This window comes from Protopterus annectens, chromosome 7.part0 (genome assembly GCF_019279795.1).
Source record: "Protopterus annectens isolate FY-2018-M chromosome 7.part0, PAN1.0, whole genome shotgun sequence".
Taxonomy (NCBI): domain Eukaryota; kingdom Metazoa; phylum Chordata; order Ceratodontiformes; family Protopteridae; genus Protopterus; species Protopterus annectens.
This window is the reverse complement of record NC_056739.1, coordinates 1940125683-1940148044: the sequence shown is the minus strand read 5'-3', so window position 1 is coordinate 1940148044 and position 22362 is coordinate 1940125683.

The window sequence follows — 22362 nt, the reverse complement described above, 5'->3', positions numbered from 1 at the left end:
ATCACTCCAGAAGAATGTTCAGGGTTCTATATGTGGCACAATCTGACATCCGTGACTGCTTCCACCATCTTATTGATGCACTGGATTGGTTCAATGACACATATGGATGGGATGTGTTCCTGAGGGAGCACAGAACATCTTGCATGGAACACACATTATCTGTGCTGGAATATCAGCTGGGAGGGGAACATCAACCTCATGGGTGTAGGTCAGCAACTATATTTGCTGAGAGCAAATGGGGCCATGCCCGATCAACCTTCCATAGTGACAGCACATTCGCTGCTCCATCAGAGTGTGTGCTGTCCACACCCAGATGTAGAAGGCCATGGTTCATGGTCCTGGATGTTCCCGTGAAGGGAAGACATCCAGCACACATCAGCCACCTTCCAGTAGTAGCAGAGTATCTGACCTTGGGTGTGGAGGTGCCCGTGCAACTTCTGACATAGCCAGTTATCATGGTCAAGGACAAAGACGATGAACTGTCAGCTCTACCATGCATGACTTACAGCTGTCAAACATACAGACACATAGAGATAGCAATGAGCTTGGCTGTGTTCATACACACACACACACACACACACACACACACACACACACACACACACACACACACACAAACCAAATTTACATTGATGGCACCTATTGTTGTCTGCTGCCCTTACTGACTCACACACACACACTTACTAACCTTTTGTGTCAGCCTAGGACTCCTGCACCTGCACAACCCACCTTGTGTAAGTGATGACTGTGCCACATCCCTGTTGTCTTTCTTTTGGCTTCAGGGATACTAAAGCTATGTGTCTGATGCACAGGGTGACTACCTACATTTAATATGTTTTTTATACCTGAATTTGTGCTGTTGGCCTGATAATTGTAACTGTCAGTTATATTGTAGTTAGCGAGTTAGAAATTTATTAAGCATTATAATTCCTCTACTTTCTAATTCATGCTTTTGTAAGGCTTGTGAAATCAGTCAATGACATGTGTCTCATTAATATATCTAACCCAGTCTTTACGGATTATATAGTGCTAACTTATGTGTGCACATCCAAAGTCAAGCCATCAGATTCTAAACTCTGAATTGTATGTAAGCACTGCAGACAAAGCTCAAAGCAGTAATACAGTATAATGTTTTTTTTTTCATACACATCACCATAGCTTCTGAGGTTTATAAGCTGTACAAGGATATTGGCCTGATGGTGTTTAGAACTGTAGGTGATACGTCACTATATAATATGCAATGGCAGATATTATGTATGGCCATGATTCTTACAGAAAGGACCACCTGTGTCCAGCATAGTATCAACAGTGATCCATGGCAGATAACATTTTCACATCAAGTCAGCCAGTCTGTGCTCAAGCAGGTTAATGGGTGTGCTCTGCTTGACATACATTGGAACCCAGCATGTCCTATGTACTGTATATCATACTGTACATTGAGGTCCCTGGAAGAGGTGGCTGTGGTCTTATATGACTTAAGGATGTGAAGCATATTCATCCCATTTGGGCCAAAGACAGCCATGTAATGCATAAATATTCTGCCTCAAAGCTATACATATATGATACAGTATACACTGAGAGCTACTTCTTTCTGCCCACAGAAGACATACGTTAGAGAACCTCTGATGTTTTATTACTTAGAGATGTCTGAGCTCTGTCAACTTCCAGCAGGTGTCTGGAACAATACTTATCAAAAGGAGGATTATAGATATTAATGATGGATGGGTATAATAACATTAATTGTTCTCAATGTAATGCATTTGCTAACGGGATGTAACATGCAGAATGCCTTCCTCCCTGCAGTACACACATTTTGAATTTGACATGTGTTCCAAGGTATATTGATGCAGAATTTGGGAATACTGCACTCTGGGTTATTTTTAAATAATCAAGAACATTTATTAACAGAGGGTATGGTAATGAATGCTTGCACAGTTGTTATAACACCCATGGCTTTGTCAGCAGTCATTAGTGGCACAAAGATGTTTTGCCACACATCCTTTGCCTTTTTGTTTTTTTGGTCTTTTGATAAGTATATGGTAAAAAAGAGGGGAGACAGCACTGACACATCTGTAACCACACAGGTTATAGGTTTGTTGCTTGAGGTGAGGTCTCCCACTTTGACTGAGTATTGTTGGTCTGTGATCTGATTTGCAACCCACCTGTTAACAGAAGGTGTGATATTCACCTTAGTTATTTTCTCATTCAGCTAAATGTTGGATTGCATTGAAGAGCCTGGTCAGGGGAGGATGGGACAAGTGCACAGCCTTGTATATGTCTCTGCTCACAGTCTTGATTTCCCACAAGCTTTGCAGGCACAAGGTACCCAAGAGAACAACTAACTGGAACAGATCTACTTTTTGGAGGTCACCTATGCCCTTTGAGATGCACGCATATTGTTTCCATTTCCTTAAAGTGAAGGTTGAATACAGTTATGTGACTATAGTTTTAGTTGTTTGTTGCCTATCCTCTATTGTGTGGGTGAGAAATGGTCTCTGTATTCTATTCATTGTGGACAACAGCAGTACTCAGGCTATGGCTGAATATGGTGCCTCGTGAAGTAGTCACTGTTACAGCACATGATGAACACAGCCCAGAATGTCATCTGGTCCCATGGAGACTGTGCTCCTAGTTTTGGAGAGCAGTGATAACTTGCTCTTTGTAGGTACCACAATTTGGAAGTGATGATGCACACATATAGTAAGCTTAGTGTTGTGAGGGGGCCACTTTTCAGCCACCTGTGTCTGCTAGCAGGTTTGGAATTTACAGTCGGTTAGTGTGTGCAATACCATCCAGAATTAGATCAAAATGCATCTGAGTGATATATATATCAGTTTGGAAATTGTAAATGAAGACAGACTAATAGTTATCCCTGGATATGTGTCATAAATTATTAGCATAGTTGCACTATGGGGGGTTTTCATGGTGTCTTATTTGCTGGGGTATACTCAGGGGAGTGACCTTCCAGGACCGTTATGTACATGTTGTATTTGTAAACAGAAGATTCTGTCACTTACTGTAGAATGTAGTAATGGTAGACATTCACCATTATGGATTGTATTTCCTGGCAGATTTGTCTTTGACCATATTAGGCACGGCTGTGTGTATACATTTGTGTTGATATATAGACAGGATATCAGGGTGTTACTTACAGCAGCTGTCAATGTCCTTTGTGGAAAGCTGAGCTTGGACCTTGATTATACCATCCATTAGGAGGATGTAGTTACCTGGGATGATGTTTTTGAACCTGAGTCCTCTTTAGGGAGTTCATTAGGTACTCCAGATTCTACACATACTGTTTTATGGTTGGATTAACAGTGCGGCCACTGCACATGTGCCATTGTTTGCTCATATTTTTGAGGTACTGCTCTGACATACTACAGACCCTTGTGGAGTGGTGCACTCTTTCTTCCATGGCATCTCAGTTTGCAAAATCCAGTTATGTTTGTGTAGGAGAGTACATATAATAGCACTCCATTTGTATGACCTACAATGTCAGCACAGTATGATCAAAAGTTGACCATGTACTTGAACCCAAGACTATCCACACGCTAGTCTAACAGATAGCAATTGGGATCACAGCTGTATCCAATCAAAGCTCCCTAACTAGAGGAGATTACTAGAGCACAGCCTCACGTACTTAGCAAGGCTCACCACTCTTAAGTGAAAGCATCTGGTTTCTATTTATGGATGTCTAGCTCATGTCTGGGGTCTGCTCATGAAAATTTGGATTCCAGTAAAATTATCATTTGCATGAAGTGGCACACTGTGCACCCACATGAAAAGACCCCTTGAAATCAGAACAACATTACCTGACACACCCACCTGATATCACCAACATCCACGGAAAGCATAAACACCGTGTAGGAGCATACAAGGAGTGAACAGCCCTACATGGTCCCTGCTGTTTGTGATTCAACAAATCTACTGCATAGTGCCATGTAAGTTGAGCAACAGCATGGGAGCATGTTGTTAAAGACACATTGCAGGGTATTACAGTACCTGTTGTGGCAATACATCATACCGATTTTTTAAATTACATTTTTTTAATCATTTTAAAATGTTTTGCTCATAGCAACTCATTGCTCAAAATTGTGCTAATATTAAAATTATAATATTTATACTGATGTGACATACATCACTGATTCTTTTGGATATCCTTGGCTATTACATGCCTGTTTTTACCTTTTCTATGGGCATTCTGTCCATGTTTCTGGACTTCTGCATGCCCTTGCTTCTGTGTAGGCTTCTGTACATGGAAAATTTTCACGTACACTTCCAACACAGACACGGAGCCTCACAGTTGTGTGTAAGGTTGTTGGATCACTCATCCTTGTTAGTTTACTTCACTATCATAAAAAATCAGTTACTTATGTGTACAGTTGCATTCTATGAAACTTTCCATTGATGTGCGTGAATGCTGGTGATTGTGCACCGCTACATAGAGTTTAATGAATCTAAAACTCACTGCGCCCATTTTCTCATCATGCCGCAATGAGCACACACAAAATATGATCGTGTAAGGTTTATTGAATTTACACCTATATCATAACATTTCCAGGCCTATATTTTTCTGTCTGTCCACAATATATTTGTGCGTGTGTGTGCCCGCACTTCAGTGTGTAACCTATGTAAGTGCATATCTCCACTGTTGCATATCTCTACTACTTCTGTTTTTAAATAAAACAATTTAAATTCAGGCAAATAAAACATTATCTCCCAGATGATGCAGAATAAATTAAATTGTTGCAACCCTTCTAGCAATTGCATTTGCAATATTTTACAGTGATACAGCATAGACTGTTGAGTAACTAAACTTGCTCTATCACTATGCAAAATGCAATCATAGCAAATTAGAATTAGTAGACACCACTGAACAACAGGGCTGCATTAAAATATATTTAGAAAATGCATACATTATTTACAGCAGTATGATGCTGTCCACAAGACAGTGTTGAATAAGTGAATTGCATCACTACTGTGAGTAATATATTGGGCCTACAGCCATTCAGCATTACAAGTCCAACCCACTCTTCTCTGGCTTGTTTAATTAATTGATTGCACAGCAACAGTGTATTTTCCTCTGCAATATCTGTCCTAAAAAATGACAGAAGCATCTAAGCAGCAATTTGAAGCTACGGCAGAGTTATAGTAAATCAAGGACCAATGTCCTATCAACTGAGTCACATAAAACAATCAATAAAAATGGTAATGTTGCAGAAAGTTTCAAGTGCATTCCATGTATGTTAGTCTGAATTACACAAACATATGTTAACAATATGTATTTTCAATAATTTAGGTTTACTTGCAGAGTATATGTGATGTGAAATAGATACAGCTGTATGTTATATGTTGTTGAGTCTTTTGGCTTTTCCCAGTTAGGGGTCGCCACAGCGGAACTCCGGTCTGCTAATGATTGGCAGTAGATTTTTACATGCCGAGTTGCCGGCCCTGACGCACAAACTTCAACGAAGGTACGCCCATTCACGCATGTCTCCACGCAGAAGATGCTCTAGCTGAGAATCGAACAGGGCGTCTTACTGTGAGGTTACAACGCTACCGCAGCACCACCACCGCAGTCCGTATGTATCGAAGTAAAATGTAATACGCCAAAGTCTACAACTTTACTTCAAACATGATAGTGTGATTTTGAAATACTCTGTGTTAATGAGCAGACTCTGTGCAAGAACTTCATCAGAGGGTAGGGAAGATAATGCATAACTGAAGGCACATTAGATGAAACTGAGTACACATGAGCAGTTGTAATGGCAGCAAATGGGGAAAACCAGAAGAAGCTGAAAATTGAGATAGAAAGGAAAACAGTGGAACAGGTTATCAGCTTCATGTATCTGGGAGCATTGGCTGAAGAAAAGGGAAGTCTGAATGAAGAAGTCAAAAGTACAATCAGCAGGGCTGCAGTCAGCTGGCACAGAGCGTCAGGGGTAGTATATGACAGAAGAATGCTAAAGAAGCTGAAAATTAAGGTGTACAAAACAATGGTGCAACCAGTATTACTTTATGGTACAGAAACCTAGGCAGTAAAGGTGGAGCAGCTGAATAAGCTAGAGGTGAAGGAGATGAAGTGCCTGAGAGGGGTTGTAGGATGCTCACTGTGGGACAGGTGACAGAATTAAGACATAAGAGCAGAACCCAAAGTAGCTACACTTAAATAAAAGGTCAAAGAGAACAGATTATGGTGGTTTGGGCACATGTGCAGGAAAGCAGAAGACAATTTGCTGAAGAAGATTTGAAGCAGACAGGAAGAAGACAAGAGGAAATCAGATCATCCAGAAAATAGGTGGATGGATTGTGTGAGAGAAGACCTGCAACAGTCAGGCATGAGTGATGAAGAAGGTAGGAGAGTGGCATTGAATAGGGGGAGATGGTGACAATTGGCACGACACTCTGACCCCATGTAGAAAATGGGAAAAAGGAGTTTGATGATGATGATGATGATCATGATGATGATCATGATCATGATGATGAATGAACCTCATTATGTTAGATGCAAAATGTATTTAGCCAGAATATTTTTAATACAACTACATTCAATAAAAATTTCCACAATTTGACTTTTCTTTATTTTAAGTTATACTTTTAAAGCATTCATGTTGCAAATTAACAAATGTGTCATACAATGCTAGGGAATCTGACAGTATCTGTCCAGAGGCTGATAAACTTGGTTGTACTGTGCAATATATACATTTTCTTTAATAAATGTTATGTACATATGCTGTGACATAATCTGTGTAAATCAGATTGCATAATTGTATAGAGGTATAAGTTTTGGTTGAACACGTTTTACAACATGTGTAATGCATTTGTTCTGCAGTAAAATAGTATTGCCTTGCCCAATGTTTCAATATGGTGCCCTCAGATGGAATCCTCACTATGGATCTCCGCAACTTATCTATCAGTTTTAATAAGTGTCTGTGGTATATGGAATGAGTCTGCAATTTATGCAGATACTGAGCTGAGCACACACTTCTAGTTGTATGACTTTGTTTTACTTCTGTTTATGTACATATATGGCTAAATGTTCATATGTTGGTTACTAATCATTTCTTTTCTTTCCAGTGACTTTACAGATATAACAATTGTGTTAATTTTGTGTGTGTGTGTGTGTGTGTGTGTGTGTGTGTGTGTGTGTGTGTGTGTGTGTATTTTCAAATAAACAAGGTGTGTTAACATTCAGTTTCTTATGTCTGCATATTTTGTGCATGTATCTGTTGATGTTCCATGCAATTATGGATCAATAATGGGTAGCAAAGGTAGTGCTGACAGTCTGTGGACATACACTTGTGTTTTCTGCAGATGAGTGGACAATGTGCAAAAAATGAGAACTTTAAATTTAAGGCACAATGAGATAATTTATGCTCCTTGGGAGAATGTTATCAACCTCCTGGGCCGATTGGGAAGCACAGTATGAAGGAATCATACCTGAGTGAGAACATAGTGTGTGGGGTCAATGAAATTGTTGGTCATAAAAAACACCAAGGGCCTGTTGCTATTATTGCTGTACAGATATGATTCTTTGTGCTGCGTCATGAGTCTGTCAGTATAGACCTCAGTGGAATGTTCCTGGAAGTGTGAAATCCATGCCACTGCCATCTATGAACAAGAAATTTCTGGCATCACAGCATCATCATTGTTGACAATGCTAGATCCCAGCTGGAGGCACTGAGGTTGGCTTTTCTAGACATAGAGATATGGCATATGTGATGCCACAGCACTTGCTCAGTAATCAAGGAGCCTCAATCCTCACCACTGGCAACAGTGGGGAACATACACACTGGGAGGATGAAAAGTGCACACGCAGTAAAGTACAATTTCCTTTAAGAGCACACAGAGACCACACTCTGGGGCTGGTTTCTCCCTCTTTCTCCAGATCCCCAATAAGACTCCCCACTGGCACAGCTGTAGAGTTGAGTCTTTAGCCAGGGTTCCAAGTCAAGTCCTCCAGCACTCTCTCTGTCCAACCAGTAGTTCATGTCTCTGCCCAAGTAGCTGACACACACACTCTTGCAGATTTGTTTTACACACACACACACACACACACACACACACACACACACACACACACACACACACACACACACACATACACACATGGGAAAAGCTGGCACAGTTTTACTAACAATGCACCCTTCTGCCCAGACTATAAAGTAGTTATCACTGCCACCAGCACCCCTTATCAGCTACTTTAAGGCCCTTAACAAAGGGTGTCCAATCCTACTGTGTAATGTTACTATTAATCCAAATGGTAGTTTGACCAAGAGTAAGGTTACTAGGAGTGGCCCACAGTGTCACCAAATAGATATGCAAGTACTCTCAGAGCTTAAATATGTCTCACAGATATCAGACACAATGATATGTTTAAATATATTCAATAATAAATAATAAAAAATAAAACAATCCTCAGTAAGTAATCAGTTACATCAAAGTTCAAAATCACAGGAAATATTTAAAACAACATTGCAGGCAGTCTCAAATAATTATAAAAAAACATCAAAGCCATTATTTGCTATATTCCTATCTGAATCTTAAAGAGTTACTATGCCCTAAAAACTTACTTACAGAACAACAAGCAGGCAGAAGCGGTGAGTGGATGTTTCCAGGTCAAAGACAAAATACAAAATGTCCCCCTCCTCTCTCTCTCTTTCTCTCTCTCTATTAGACAGTTCTTAAATTAGTATCTCAAAGCATTGCTGCTGGAATACTTAAAGCATGACATCACTTTTTGTCACCTGACTATCCCAGGTGAAAACCCCCATTGCTAGAAAGTGCCAGCATTTTAGCATCTCCCTGTGAAAAATACATATCTCTCAGATCTTTGCAACTGCTGGAAGACATAAAACAATAAAACACTTACAAAACAATGCAGTTTTAGACTTCATGTCTCCTTACTGCATTGAAATAATCTCTTTTATTGTGTGGTTATAAAACAATTTAATTTCAACTATTTTTCTGAAGTTTTGTAAGTTAACATTTTATGTTCCAGTTTCCACTGTTAAAATATGTACATTCACACAGCTACAATAGTGTATCTACATTTCTGTTCTTATACAGCAAGGTACACTGTGGTCACACATCTAGGCTCAGTATTGTACAAACCCTGTTCCACACACACTTATGTACCAGTAGATTAATATACACATAACACACAGTTCTAATACGTTTGTAAGACAATCATATGACTCATGTTGATATTCATAAATGACATATGATTATTTATAAAATTCCAGATAGCTGTGCTGGCAGTATCTCCTTCTGTCACACTTCTATATTAATCATATTAATATTCACAAATGACATATAATTATTTACAAAAATCCAGATAGCTGGGCTGGCAGTATTTCCTTTTGGGACAGCATGTTTTAACATTCCCTACTTACTAAGTATTACTATATATGGTAGTACAGATTACATAACTGTTACTTTATGTTTACCACAGCTACTCAATCCACTAGAACATCTGAAGCATCATAAAACAACAACAAGCCAGATACGTATTGCTATATGTCATATCAGCCTACATATATTTTCTGTGCTGCCTTAATGCTCACATTTCCTGCATTACAAGCTTGTGTTTCCCACTGAGAGATATTTTTGCATGTATCAACACCGAATAATCTTTATATCAACATAATACATTAATTCCACATTTTAACATCATATGCTTACATTCTGATCATTCCAACATATTTATGATGTAATGTGTAAGCATGTCTTTTATTCTTGACAGACTGTACAAAATTTTGAGGCACTGAAGTTACCTGTACATGTATAACAATACATGTCTTACAGGTGTTGTGGTGAAAGTCACATACACATCCTTGGGAGGTTAGGGGATTCCTGGGATGCTACTGAAGTTTTCTGTCAATTCAGTAACAGATGTGGCATAGTTATTGCATGTTGTTTGCACACGTTGGATGTTGACTTGGCAGGGTGGACAGCCTACAGTGTGCAACACTTTGGATGCACTGTGCTGATGATATATTATAGGAGATAACTGTTACCATCACAATTAACCTATGTAGTCTTACCTGGCTGTTCCAGTAGAAACATAGGAACAATATTAGACAATAAGAGGCCTTATAAGTACTTAACAGTGCCTAGCTCCCAAATCAGGCAGGGCTATACATGATTACCCTGGTGTAAAATTATCTCTCCCTGTCCAATCATCAGGACTTGCATTGATGGCAGACTAACACAGTACTTTGTTTGACCTGTAATAGTAAATTATGCAATAAACTGGAATATGTTAAGTTAGTAATGTATCCCTTCAGTGTGTAATGCTATAATACATGTGGATGTGTGTGATTGCTTGTATATATTAGAAAGGTGCCTTTGAAAATGTGATACATATGCAATTTTAATTTCTTTCTTTGTGTTTTTTTCATTAGTACTCTTCCTGTTTCTTTCAAGGACTGAATATATTCAGCTTCTTGTCAGGATTGTATTCTGCCATGTATTGACAGAAATGGTCAAACATATGTTGCAGTCTTACAAATGCTGTGCATATATTTAATTTAGTTTACACAAGCAATGAAGTTCAGTGGAGAATACAGTAGCAGTATGTTTTGCCTGGTTAACTGAAGCACTTAGGTAAATTTGTTCTTTCAAGGTCATGTACTAAGAGGTTAGTTGTGGTTAATTTATGACAAAAAAACATATCTGCCAGAATACATTTTCTTTTAAATGTGAGATTAAGAACAAAACTCATTGTAACAAATGTAGAAAGTGGTGGCTCGGTTACATCAATTGTTTATAGTTTAAGAAACAGAATAACATATTTCTTTGTGTGAATGATGGTTCCTAGTTGTGCTGTTATTGGCACATTATCCCCTATTATTCTAACAACATGATAACTAGTAAGGGGTGTGCTTGATCTCACAGTAATGACATGGTTTAAGATTCCTTCCAAATAATCCTGGAGATTACAATAACAACTTAATTTAAAACTAATTTCCTCTGGAGAACAATACAATGCATTCCTTTATTAATCCACCTGAAATTTCATTGCTCTGAGATAAAATTAATTGCATCCTTTTGAATTGGTACAGAAGTAGCTGAGTATAAATTTCATGGATGTCAGAGTAAGTAAATTGAGAAAACTATTATGTGTACTGCTGTTGGTAGTAAAACCTTTTTTGCAGAAAATACATACAATGTGTTAAGTGTATGTGTTTGTTAAAGTGAATTCTTCTAAGGTAGGAAAGGGAACAATTAACTAGAATTTGCTTGCAGCTGGAAGAAAAGTAGTTTCATTGTCTCAATTGACTCATGAGGATTGAAAACATTGATTTAGCCATCAAATTTTACTTGACAAGAATAAAAGCTATGGCAAGCATAACATCAAAACATTTAATGTGACTGCTAAGCTATTTTTAACAAAATAAATTCTAATTTTAACACCCTGCCATAGTTTGAACATCTTACTAAACTACAGGGTGTTTCAGGTGTTTTTTTTTTTAAAGTAGATATGCCTCTTCTTACTGTGTGTTACCCATCTAAAATGTAAAAAAATATTTAAAACATAATTATTAATAATTATTCATCTGGTGTTTGGCAACAGAATAAGAGAATCACAATAAAATGCAAGATAGCTAGGTCTTAGTACCCTTTAGACCTTGCCATTTTTTTTTTCAAGGAGCAGGTGGACCATTCCTACCAGAGATGAATTTGTGAATACCCATCCTGTTGTCTGTTTTTTTGTTTTTTTTTTTTTAAGGAAGAAAGTTTAAATTGGCTGCACAAGAGACAAAAAAAACCACAAGAGATAATAAAATCAGTTTTGCCATTCTGCCTTTAACTGGCATCAATATTGCAAGTCTCATTGTCTCTAACTGTAACATTAAAGTGCGTATTTACCTTTAAGAAAAGCAAACTTGTGGTGCCATGATATTATGATAGTATAGGACATTGCAGTATAATCTAAAATAATGTTTTTATTCAAAAATATTTTGTTAGAAGTTTTTTTCTCTTTTTGTTTTGCACATAGCATAGACACATAGCAATGCCACAGAGAAGAACAGTATTTCCATGATAATATACTTATAAATCCTGAATGCAAACTAGAAAATGCCAAAATGTGCAGACTAACTGTAAAATATTAGAACAACAATATCACCAGTCCAGCACAGCTTATAGTACAGCCAGAATGGTGCTATATCAGTTTGTAAGTCTTCCTCCTCATACTTATAACTGCCATGTCAAAAATGAACATCACAAAAAGCAAACCTCCCACTTACAGACTAGGTAAGGAAACCTGTGCATGCAGTCTGGTAAATACACCTCCTTGCAGACATTGCAGTACCGTTTAACTTCCCCCAAAAAGTACACTATTCTAAAATGTTAGGAAAGTAGCTAACTGATCAAAATCTAAGCATCAGAAGATTCAATGAGGGCCACACACCTTTCTTCAGCTATTTATAAAACTTTCCGACTCCCCAATATCTGTTTACTTATTTACTTGAGCAAACTCTAAGTTGGTTAGCCATAAACTACCCTCAAGAAACCATTATACTAGGTGACTTCAATATTGACTGGTCCCTCTGCTCCGCAAAGACAGACCCCCACCCGATCAATCTTCATGGCTTCTCCCAAAATATCATCACTCCTACCAGAATTGGTAACTCACTACAAAAGAAGAGTACCATTGACTGGATTCTCACCAATAAAGATCCCAATAACTATACCACCGATACCCTCCCCAATGACCTTAGCGATCACCTTGTCACTTATATTAGAAAGCACAAACATTGTTCTTCCAACCCACCCCTACATAAACTTATTAGAAACAAGAAAAAATTCAACCTCGAGCTTTTCCTAGCAGAACTAAAATGCTGTAATTGGTCTACCCTAACTACTCTTCCCCTAGCCGAGAGTGTGTCACACTTCAATGACATATTCCTAAGCATTCTAGACTCCCATGCACCAATTCGCCTTGTTAGAATCAAGGACCGCATAGCTCCCTGGCTAACAAAAGAAACCAAAGCAAAAATTAAACTCCGCGACCAAGCTTGGAATAAATGGAGAGCTACCAAAACTCCCCTGGATCGTATCAAATTTCAACAACTTAGAAACTCTACGAAATCTGACATTACTAGAGATAAAAAACAGTATTTCTGTCACCTCCAGGATAAACACCAGTCTAACCCAAAAAAAGTTCTGGGCTGGATTTAACAACCTCCTCCATCCTGGTAAATCTTCTACCCAAATACCTCAAAAACTCATTAGTAAAAAACCAGAAGAAATAGCCAATTCCTTTAACATTTTTTTTACAGAGACCATCCAATCCCTGGCCAATCATCTACCCACTTCCTCACCATCCTTCAATCTTCCTCAAGACTCACCTCCTTGCTCCTACAACCTACAAACTGTATCAACCTCCTATATTCGTACCCTAATAAAAAAACTGAAACCGTCCACCCTTGCGGCTGACTGTCTCCCAGCGGAATACCTACAGTTAGCCTCTGATGTCATTGCCTATCCCATATCAATCTTGATTAATAGATCCATAGCTGAGGCTACCATCCCCCCCATTTGGAAAATCTCATATATCATTCCACTTCATAAGGGAGGCTCCTCCACTGAAACATCTAATTACAGGCCTATCGCAATACTATCTCCAATAGCTAAAATCTTGGAATGGTGTATTCATAAACAACTACTTCACCACCTCACCATCAATAACCTACTGTCCATTACCCAACACGGTTTTCGCCCCCATCATAGTACTACCACAGCCCTCCTCTCCTTTGTCGATTCAGTAAATAGCAACTGCAACAAAAAAATTATATCCTCCGCACTCTTTCTTGAGCTATCAAAAGCTTTCGACATGGTGAACCACCAGTTATTACTCCACACCCTGCAAACCCTTCATATGGACAACCTGGCACTAAGCTGGTTTAAGGACTACCTATCTGGTCGGCAACAAGCAGTCCAATGGCGAAATAGTCTATCTCAACTACTCCCTAACAATATTGGCATCCCCCAGGGCTCAATACTTGGTCCCCTTCTTTTCTCTGTCTTTATAAACGATCTTCACACTATCATCCCCAGATCCACCTGCATCCAATATGCGGATGACTCTACCCTGATCTGCTCAGATCTTTCTCTCCAGAAACTCCAAGCAATCACCCAACAATGTTTTGCCAAAGTTGAAAAATGGTTCTCCGACCTGAAACTCTTACTAAATCCAACTAAAACCAAGTTACTTCTATTCTTCCCCTCTTCTACCTCTCCCTTACCCCTAATATCGCATTCGGCTAATCCTAGCTCCTTTTTTGTGGAATCCATTAATGGCACCATCATAGAACCCGTCTCCAACACCAAGCTATTAGGTGTCACTATTGACCACAAGCTCAAATTTGATCTCCACATCTCACAAACCATTAAATCAGTTAACAAGAAACTAGGTTCAATGTACAGAATCAGGAACTTTCTCACTCCTCACGCAAAATTAACCATTGCTCGTACCCATCTCCTTTCCACGCTACTATATGCCTCCCCGATACTTTCCTTCCTCAACAAATGTGAGCTCAATAAGCTTTCTACTACCTACCACCACATAGCTAGATTCATAACAGGAACTCCTTATCGTACCCACCATTGCCTCAACCTCAAGAAACTCGGCTGGTTAGAACTTCCCAATCTTCTTAAATTTAATCAACTCACTAATGCATTTAAAATAATTAATCAACCTGGCAAAACCCCCTCACTAACGAATATCCTGCCCCCCTACACCAACCTAAGTTCCCTTCGGTCATCAAATAATACTCAAGTACAAACAATCAAATCTAACAACAGGGGCGGCGAAGCTCTTTTCGCTAACTCTATCGGAAAACAATGGAATTCCCTTCCCAATAACCTTAGACTTATGAGTTCACTAAATCTTTTTAAGAATAATCTAAGAGAATATTTCAAGTCCCACTGGTTATGCCCATGTCCAAACCCAGATTAACTCCTATAGGTCTCACAGTATCCTACTCTTTTCTCCTCTCACAAACTATTACCATTCTTTTTCTTCCTCCTTATGTACCTATGTCAAGCATCCAATTTAACCTATGATTTTTTTTTTCTACTAACATGTATATACTTTTGTTTTACTGTTTGTTATATTCTTTACAATGTAATATTTTTAGCTAATTGTAGTGAGTTTACTTGTGTTATTACTGGAGCTTTTCTCCTCGGGCCTCTACTGAAAAAGGACATGTATCCAGCTAGACTAGCCCGGTCAACAAATGTAAAATAAATAATAAATAAATAAATACTTGCTTTTATAAATCAGAAAAGCCCTAGTGGGCAAAAATTAACTTTTTCTATGGAGGACAGGGATGATAACCTCCAACAAAATATAAAAGATAAAAACATGAGTATTCGGGATAGCAGGTGGTTTATTACATCCTCTTATTCTCCCCATTAGGGCATTACACATGTCATCTCTTTCCATTTCTGCAATGGGATAACCTCTTCTAGTTACTGTTATAAACTGAGAAGATCCGTTATCCCCCACAATGAATATTCCTCCAAAAACACTGATCTGTTCATCCCATAATTAGGTAAACGGGGTCTATATCACGTTGTCGAACTCTTAAAAGTTTAAACATCATATGGCTGACACCACATTATTAAACTTTTAAAAGTTCAAACATTTCAATGGAAATCTCCGTACAGTGCAGAATAGGGAGATTTCCCTTTTCTGCACTGTAGTGCGATCTCATAGTTGGTATATTTAAATAGTGGGGGGGAGGTGCAAGGGGTTTGCCCCCATGCTTAAACTGTTCAGGTAGGTTTTTTCTTAGCTTATTTTTTTTTCTATTACATTTCCAAACTTTTGAAAGGTCGATCATATGGTGTCGACCATATGACATTCAAACTTTTAAAACTTTGATTATGTAATGTAGACGTGGTAAACACACTTCCCACTGCTATTGCATATTCATGTTTCAAAGCACTTTATGTTCATAAGACACTGAGCAATGAAAAATATGACAGAAACACTATATAAACAAATGAATTAAAATCTCTTGTTAACTATTTCTATAAGACAACACACAAAATAATTACAGAAAGCAGTAATAAAAAGATACTATATGGCTGAAATGAGGAAAGCTAAGAAATGCTTGACTGCTTACTGTAAGTTAATAAGTCCAGTGATAAGCATGTTAGAACCATGAAGAAAGATTTAAAAAAGCTGACTTAAAAGCTGATAAAATGTATTGCAAAGGCCAACATTAAAATTAATATGTGCTCCATGAATCAATGGTATACTGCAAACACATCGAGCTGCACCATATTTGTCTGTACAGTTAAATTAAAAAAAAAAACAACTACTGAAATGTTGACTGCTAGTAGCGTGGACACCCACACAAATCTACAAGCATCCTGGCCATCTGCTGACTAGTTAACTGTCACTGTGCTCCATGGAGCAACAGTATACTGTATAAGCTAATTTATCTATTCTGCAGGAGTGTAATTTTGTGGGTAGTGCTATGCTGGTGGTCTGATTTACATTTTTCTCTGAGGTCATCCCAAACATGTCTGCCTCCCTTAGGTATTGCATTTCACTGCAGTCTTCCTGTTCCTCCTCTTGTCTGCCAGTATACTGAAAACAACTTCCTCTCTCACCTACACTTTAGCCTTTTATCCCATTGTTTTCATTTGTTCCCTTTCTGTTATCCCCTGCAGAACTTCTTGTCTAACTTCAATTAGTGCTCCTCCAACCCCCCCCCCCTCCCCCCGAAGTCTGTACTGTTTCTGGTGTATCTGTGGACTTCCTGCAGCAGTAAATTCATTATCTATATTTAATTCAAGTCACAGTCCTTTAGAGATTTTTTTTTTGCTGTCAGTTCCACTCAAGGTGGATAGAACTCACTCCACTTGACTACTTAACCCAATCCCACACACCCACTCTTCTCTACTAATATAACTCATTGACTACTTCCATAGTTAACTCAATCAATCAAAGCAAGTTTTTGGATCTCCACCAATCACATTCCTTCCCCAAAGCATCACTATCCCATTTTAGCTAATATACAATGCCCACCATATCACATCTCTGTCTCTTATCACAGCTAACAATCAACACCTACTCTAGAAAAATTACCTCCCTCCCCTTAGCTCCAGCTCACTACTCTAACCCCTCCTTCCTCTATCAAGCATTTTACTCATTCAACCAGCCAAAATATTAACAATATCACATACACTATCATCTCAAAAATATTACTCCTTCTAAAACCACAAATATTGCTATCGCTGTTATATTACTATGCTTCAGATCCCTGAGACACAACCATCCTGTATGCCAGATCTCATCAGCCTCCATCACCATCTAACCTGAAGTTCTGGAATGCTCTGTCTTCCTCTATATTTACTTTTCACTGGCACTTGCACTGCATCTCCATTATAACTACATCCACCATCTATATTCACATTAGCATTATACTAACTACAGCTATTAGAAAGCTAATCAGAAGCATCCTCCTCAATATTATACTCCTGTATCTTTCACACCTTACCACATGCCAAACCATCTTTTGCAGAACATACATGCTTCACTTTAGCATGCATAATACTCAGGACATATACTCTCATACAAACTTATGTATCCTCCTATATAAAATATCTTACAATTTACACATACCCCATTGCTATTACACCTTGGAATTAAATTCCAACCTAAATATGCTTTCCCTTATCTAACAAGCATCAAACCCTTAACCCCTCTGGTGATATCCACCCAAACCTAAGGTCTCCTTCTGACCTTACCACCTTTCTTTAGTCTAATACCTGTTACCCAGACAATCACTCTACCTCTGAACTTTTCCTTCAAGATATGAATTGCCAAAGGATATGAAATAAAGGACCTGAATTACATGCTTGGGTTACACTTTACACACTAATATTTTAGTGTTGAACCAAAACCTGCCTAAACCCTAGCAATAAGAGTGAAGTAATACTCATCAAGGTTATAATATCTTGTGTCTATATAATTTACACAAAATGCAGGGACATAACAATTTATTATGACAACTCACTGGTGCTATCTCCCTAAGTACTCTGCCCGCCCCTTTCAACAATTTTAAAGTACTCTGTTCAGTCTGCACAAAATAATGATCACAAAAATATCTGTCTTCTTGATTGGTTATATTTCCTGAGACAATAATAATTTAGCTATACAGATCCTTCTATCCTGCAAAATCAACCAAGAAACCATAATTTTAGGAGCTTTGAACACTGATTGGGAAACTATATCTGCTACCAACCCTACCTCTGACATAAATATATACAAATTCACACAACCTATCACCTCTTCGACCAGATAACACAAATACTGCAATATATCGTCTATATCTTGCTGAGCCATCTCAAATACCATAAGCAAAATGGTCTCTTCTTGCCCCTTTCAGACTCTATGAGTGACCACCTCCCAATATTTCTTCTAATATTTGCAACTCATTCCCCAGTTGTTCATTTCTAGAAGACAGTTCACAACATACCTCAGTTCAAGAAAGGCACATGCATGGAAGAACTGAAAGCTTATAAATGGCATCTGCTAAAAAGTCTCCCCACAGAGGAAGCTATTATGTATTTCAGTGACACCTTTCTCAATATACTAAATTGAATATCCCCAACCAGATACAAAACATTAAAATTCAAACCCACCCCTTGACTCACAAAAAATTACAAAACAGCTTATGAGATCTAGAGATAAATTCTGGAACTCATGGCTGCACAAAAAACACAGAAAAACCTCTAATACATTTTAGAACTTTGCAACTGCAACAAAAAATGATCTGATCTGATAAAAAAAAGCTTTCTACACTTCACTGCATGATACCCAAACTAAGAACCCCAAACAATTCAGGTCCTCCATTCACAATTTGCTAAACATAGGTTGTCCAGCCCAACTAACTCCTGCTACCACCAACTACACTGAAACTGTTTCTAACCAATTTGATTCACTCTTCACACTTTCAATCACCTGTCATGTGAACCTTCACAGGGAATCTGGGGACTCTGTCTCCTCACTATTCCTTGACATATCTAAGGCATTTGACACTGTATTCCATTAGGCTCTTCTTCATAGACTATCTTCACTAGGCCTCGACACTCCCTCCCTCTTTTGGATCCATAGCTACCTATCCAACAGGCTACAGGTAGTGAAATGGCTGAAAGAACAATCACCATACTGATAGGCTCATAGGTTCATAGGTAAGTACCAGGCTAGTTGCCCTTATGGGCCATTTTAATCTCAGCCAACTTCTCTTTTCATGCTCAAAAATAACCTCATATATGGTTATGAACCAACCAGATTATGTTAGATGGATGCGTGAGATGTTGGGAGATGTGAAATTTTATAATAAAGCTACAATGGGAGAGATTACTGAAAAAGTTTTCCAAATATATGATATGTTAGATGATTTAGTTTTGAACGGCTTACTTGATGATGAGACATATGACTATTTGAAGGTTAAGAATCCTCGTATACCTATTATACAAGGTCTCCCCAAAGTCCATAAATCTTTGCACAATCCTCCTATGCGCCCCATTGTTGCTGGACAATGCTGGGCTACTGAGCCCCTTTCTATTTATGTGGAATATTTCCTACGCCCTGTGGTTGATCTTAACGCAGTTATTCTTAGAGACAGTAAACAGTTTTTGTTAGACTTATATGATTATACTAAACAACTTGATGACAATAGAGAATATTACCTGGTGACACTGGATGTTGTCAGTTTATTTACAGTTATTCCCAATGATCTAGGTGTTTCCAGTGTCTCTGATTATTTAAGCCGTAAGTCACAATATAGTATGGTAAAAATAGATCTGCTAGCACTATTCCTTGAAACTATTCTTTATTCCAATTTCTTTCTTTTTGGTGAAGATCTTTTTTTGCAGAAGGATGGCGTAGCTATGGGCACTTCTTGTGCCAATAGCTACGCCAATCTTGTCATGGCAAAATGGGAAGAGGAATTTATATTGCAGAACCAGCGCTTCATGACAGACATAGGCCTTTATAAAAGATTTGTGGATGACCTTTTTATTGTCTGGCTTGGTGACGAGAATAGCCTTTTGGCTTTTTATGATTATATTAACACATCCACCGAATTTTTGAAGTTCACTTTGAATTATTCACGTGAGCAAATTTCTTTTTTAGATGTTAATATACATAGATTGGATAGTGGCCTCTTGAATACTTCTATACATCGTAAGTCATGCCATAAGAATACTTTTTTACATAGAGGGAGTATGCACCCTAAATATGTATTTGACAATGTGATGAAAGGTCAGCTGATGAGAGCCTCTAGGCTTAATGCCTCAGAAGAAGGCTATGTTAATGAAGTTAGCTATTTGCGGCGTAGCTTCACCTCGAGAGGCTATGCTCCTTTTAAATTTGAAGAAGTTTTGAGAGAGGTAGATAACATCAGATCTGATAGAGCTAGACCTTACTTTTTGGAACCAAGTACAACTAGCCATGATACATTGGAAGTGACCAATAATGAGATACGAGCCTGTATGTTCTTCACCAAAGATGTTGTGTTTCTTAGGGAGATAATGGAGAGGCATTGGGATGTTTTGTTATTGGATGACAAGGCAGGCCCCTTAGTAGGGACCCAACCTAAGTTTACTTTTAAAAATAAACCTAACCTGAGAAGGATTCTCTGTGGCCCTAAGAATGTTTTACATCAGAATAGTCATATACAACATGAGTATAATACTAAAATTTGTGGTAGGTGTAAACAATGTGTTTATATAGATACTAGGATGAGTTTTGTACATCCCACTACAGGCTACACGTTTAAACTAAGTACTGGGACCAATTGTGGTAGTAGTAATTTGATATATTTGGCTAGATGCACCAAGTGCCCATCATTTTATATTGGGAAGACCAATAGAACTCTGAGGGAGCGCATAAGGGAGCATATTTATCAAATTCATGTTAGTTCGGCTCATAATGCCTTAGCAAAACATGTACAGTTGTTTGATGCGACGCATAAGTTCACTTTCTGTGCTCTCCAAACTGTGTTTGGGAACATTAGAGGTGGTGATATGGTAAATTTGACTTTAGAAAAGGAGTTAAGGTGGATTATCAGATGTAGAGCCGACAAGGCACCAGGACTCAATGATAAAGTTCAAATTAAACCAATGTTAAGGAAAAGAAGGGTGTGTAGACCGAAATTATGATCTTTTCTGGATCTGCAGTTTAGTAGGTCTTCCGGTCGTTTAGTACTGGATATTTATTAGGCCTGGACTTTGTCTCCCCCCACAACCCCCCCTCCCTCCCATCCCCTTTTTCGTGTGTATTTTTCTGTTAGTTGCTCAGTAGGGACTTTGATAAGGATTGATAGTTAGTTGTGATTTCTCACATAGTTCTATATTCTTGGGCTTTGCTTGATAGTTATTTGGTTACGATCTGTTATGTTTCCTATATACCCCTCTTCTTATTTGGAGCATTTGGGTTCCACTATGAGACCTAGGTAGACAGAGCTGATTGCATATCCATCTAATATATTTATATTGAGTTTATGTATTATTTGTTACTGCTGTTTAAGGACTAGCGCAGAGTCGTGCATTCAACAGCGAGTGAAGTCTTAATATCTGCCACGATTGAGTGTGCTGCCATAGTGAGTTTTTGTCAAATGGTGTATTTTTGGTTTATTTATTTTTTAACCTGCTTTACTGCTGATGTACACCTTAAGTGTATGTTATAGCTTGTAACACAATGCTTTCACTTCTATATATGTCAAAGTATTGTGTGTGTTATGTTACTTTAACATTATGTAAACCACCCTATGATGAATGCCTAGCAAGCTAGAGTGAGAGCCAACACAAACTGCTCTCTATAATGGATTTATGAGCTGCTGTAACATTAAGTTGCTTAGTTAGCAATCAAAATATATACAAATATATATATGCTGGCTCTTTTGAATGGATTTTCAAGCTGTTATGCTTTCAGGTTAGCGACTTTTATTGTCATATGGTTCTGTTTTCGTTTGTATTCAGTTAGAGTTTTTATCGTGTTTATCTAATGTTGTCTTTTTTGCTTTCCTGGATACATCATGAACTAGAGTGTGATGTTTGTTTTATTTTAGATAATCCAACATTTTAAATAAGTTAAGTGCATTATGTGAACTTTATGTGTTTCTGCACGCTGCAGTATTTGAAGCGCTTGTTGTTCAGACTGTTTTCATTTTATGTTTGCAACTCAGCTGCATTAGAGTTGCTGTCATCCAAAGGTGTTTATATGTTAGTTGTTCGTATTAATCACCATATATAATGTTTTAATTATATGTATTTGTTTAGTGCAGATTTTAGCTTAGATATTGAATGTTAGTATATATGTCAGTAGTT